Source organism: Lissotriton helveticus, chromosome 2_1 (genome assembly GCF_964261635.1).
Source record: "Lissotriton helveticus chromosome 2_1, aLisHel1.1, whole genome shotgun sequence".
Lineage (NCBI taxonomy): Eukaryota > Metazoa > Chordata > Amphibia > Caudata > Salamandridae > Lissotriton > Lissotriton helveticus.
Genome location: NC_136059.1, coordinates 97,172,827 through 97,176,733, shown reverse-complemented (window position 1 = coordinate 97,176,733; position 3,907 = coordinate 97,172,827). Strand labels below are relative to the sequence as shown.

The following is a 3,907-nucleotide window of genomic DNA, read 5'->3' as shown; positions in this document are numbered from 1 at the left end:
AGGGCTCATGGAAGAGGCATGATGGGAATGCCTAGCTTTTCGGCGGCCATCTTGTAGTGATTAAAGACTCTCTTACATCTCTCATACATATAGGAGAAGAGCGGGACCACGTTATGTTCTGTATTAATCCTGATCATTATGAAGAAGGTAGTGGTTCTCTTTTAACTTAAAGTTAGAATTTAAAATGATTGACACAAATATCGCTTCAAAGTGTCAAAGAGCGAGAAGAGGGAATAATTACCATCTCTATCTTTTAATATAAAGTATACATCATTATTGCTAGTAACATTCTGACAATATTTCTTTTTCGGCGATATTATAACCGTTTCATTTAAAAATTGGTATACCAACAGTGAAGTACGTTTTTATAAGCAGCACAGTTTCGGTGTCCATTTTTTAAAGATCGAAGAAGGACTCACGCGAGAGGCATAATTAAAATGGCCGGTATTTTGGCGGGCCCCGTGTAGTGACTGGAATCTATTTATTGCGCATTTCCCTAACACATAGAAAACGTTATCTTTGTTTACTGAGCGTGATAATTGTCAAGAAAAAGCAATTATCTTTTGATGTATAAATTGATGTCAAAATATTTGACACGAATATCGCAATGCTAAGGATGTTAGTTGGGTATCAAAGAATGAAGAAAGAATACAGCGACCATCACCATGTTGTAATATAAGGTCACATCAGTACAATAAATACAGATCAATCAATATGTCAATTTCGGCGATGTTGTAGCCATTTAATTAAATAATTAACGTCCCAGCAGTAGTATACGTATTTATAAGCAAAACATTTTTGCTTTAAGAGCAAGTCTTGATACTAGTATTTCATAGCTGCCAAGGTTTCAGATTGCTAGATGTGACATTTTAATAATTTCAATATAATTATGAGTGACATTTCAAAGACTAGGAGTGACATTTTCTCACAACAGTCAACTGTTACCACCACTTTGACAGCGGGCCCTTGCTATATGAGTGCAGTAGTATCAATGCTCAGCCTGCCCAGGTAGAGGGGCCCAATTACCCTGCTTAGCTCAAAGCCACTGTTCCTGCCCTAGCAGCCAACTGGGTCTCGTGGCGCCATTGGGTACAAGTATTGGGAGGTCTTGTACACTGTGGTATGAGGAAGACCAACACGGTGCTCTCAGCCTGCATGGAGGAGGGGCTATATCCCAGTGCCGCAATCAATGGTGTCCCGATTAACAGGGCAGATGTGGCGCCATCACCTGCCCCACAAATATGCAGTGTAATCAGCACAGATGAGATGCCGAAGTCAGTACCTGGCACACGAAGGTCTAGGACAGCCGCGCTCAGGGCATTCATTGAGGGGCCTCAGGATGGCACATAATTAGCCGGGCAGCAGCCAAGAGTGTGCTAGGGTGCTGTTTATGTTGTCTCGCGAAATCTACAGTGGAGTGCGAGTCATATAGTATTAAAAGTATGAATGCCACTAAGCACATTTTTATTAACAGTCTGACTCACCTGGCGAGCCGAGGCATTTCAGTTTAACGGGCCGTCTAGTGGCCGCGTTGACTGACTCTCGGGGCAAACCGCCGCCCCGCCCCCTGGGCATTCAGACCCGGGTAGTAGAGCAACGCAGTGAAAGCTCTGGGCTCCAGCGGCCACTGTGGTCCATGGTGTTTGGTCTAGTCGCTGCAGCGTGGAAAATCATTAATGTGAACATTTTACTGCAGCCTCCAGAACATTATAATGAGGAACTGCAGCCTGAGCCAACATAGTGCTCGCGCTAATTTTAAGTCTGTGTCACGAGTACTGACGTAGCCTTAGGCATTGGGAACTGTCTATCCTGATGTCAGCCACATGGAGGGAATGCGGTGCCATCGCGTCGGAAATAGCCTATCGTTACTTTGTAGCACTGCAGCTCAGTAAAGCCAGCCCTCAAGCCTGCTGGGAACATTAGGCCTGCCAGAGCGCAGCTGTCACTTTAGTTTTTAGTGTAAATCACACAGCATTGCTGAATTATTTAGGAGCGCCACATCTTCATGACAGCCTTGGCAGGGGTAAACAACCTTTACAACGCGGTCAAAACACCGCAGTGTCATTACGAACCTTCTTTTACAATGCAAGTCGTTACCACGACTTGCGCTGGAGGGCGCTCTAGACTAAGGAATAGTAGATTTACTATTCCAACACCTTCCCTACTGTACGTAAGGTGGAGTTGGAATAGTAAATCTTACTATTCCTAAGTCCAGCACCCTACAGCGCAAGTCGTGGTAACGACTTGCGTTGTAAAAGATGCGTTGTGATGTACCACGATCATTTTTATCGCGTTGTAACATCATACATCCCTTGGCAGGGTATGCCATTTATGCGTGACATTGCATTTAAGTGCAGTGATGCGGATCATCACACTGAAATGCTTTAGTCTAACGCCTGATGCGTGAGACTTGGCAGGGCTGTAATGGGCTGTCTAGTGTCTGCGATGACTGACTCTCGGGGCAAACCTCCGCCCCGCCACCTGGGCATTCAGACCCGGCTAGTAGAGCAGCTCAGTGAAAGCTCTGGGCTCCAGCGGCCGCTGTGGCCCATGGAGTTAGGACCCTCTTCCCACGTAAGGTAAGTTTAGCTAGAAGGGCCGTTGGTGTTGGGACTGGCATGGGAGGGATTCCTGTGGGGTCCGTTCTGTGACAGTGTTGCACGGCAGCCAAGAAGCCTGAGAGAAGGCCTTGGCTTGGCTTATATTTTATGTCTGATTTCTAACGTGCGCCGTTTTTACAGTAAACATAATGCTGGTGATACGGGTGTAAAATGAAGGTTGGGCAGAAGATCGGTATGGCCATGCCAAGCTTCTGCCAAACCTTCGTTTTACACCCGTATCACCAGCATTAGGTTTACTGTAAAAACGGAGAACGTTAGAGTGGGGAAGGCCATTTACACTTGTTTAAACTTCGCAAAATTTGTGGTGTTCAAAAAGTTATCATGAACATCTCACAACGTTCCAAAGAAGAATACACTGCCTCTTAGCAAATCTCTTGTGAAAACCAGTGACAATGAACAACATCTTCTTTTCAGGACTGGCAATTTACAGTGAGTGTTCAATAAATAGTTAAGCACGTGCAAGCTCGGTTTATAAGCTCACAGGTAAAGCTTTTGTTTTTAACGCAGGAAGGCCATGACCCATTCGTGCTCTGTTTTGTTCTCTTAAATTTAATCGAGCAAGCAATGTTCCTTAATCCCACCTTTTGCAGGGAGAGGGACCCAGTAACGGCATGTGTAGTGTTTCATGCATGCAGGGATTAAGAATTCTTACTCTCGTGACAACACGCGCAGCAGTACCCAAGTGCATGCTTGTGTTTGTGAGCAGCCGTGCACACGTAACTTCCGCCTCCTGCTCCTCAGCTCCTCCTATTAATTAATCAGTAGAATAAGTTTAGCTAGGATTGCATGTCCCTGGGGCGCTCTATCTTTCCACCCTCCCTTGTCCCCTGGTGTGGAAGGCAGCCGGATTGCAAAGGAACTCTAGAACTCCTGCTGCTCCTATATAACAAATGTAAAGCCTTGCACTTATTGGAACAGTAACTTGAGACTATGTATATATAGTAAAGCAAAAAAACTGTCTGTCTTATTTAAATGTGCAGTGCTATCGGGAGTATATCCTCCACACACTTCAATTGAAGGGGGCCTCCGCCTTTGAAATGTGTGGCAGAAGAAAGAACCGCCCTCCATGAGATTCAAATACTTCACCCGGCCCAGCATTACCTTTGAACTGCTCCTTTCCAGTTTATGCCCATATGGACACACGCCATTACATAGATATTCTTATCCACATTAAGGGGATGCACGTGGGGAGGTACTCCTGCGTCAAGGCGTCATGAGGGTGGCATGTTCTAGTTAAGAAAGAAATTGTCGGTCTGTTAGCAACAGTGAAATACGGCTAGACTTAT

The 3,907-nt window shown here is 45.2% G+C and overlaps 1 protein-coding gene across 1 annotated transcript in view; it reads left to right on the top strand.

Annotated features, from left to right (window-relative positions):
* The window catches only part of LOC144817756 (sialoadhesin-like), a 252,600-nt gene that overhangs the window by 139,290 nt on the left and 109,403 nt on the right, over window positions 1-3,907 (top strand). The window lies entirely within an intron of this gene.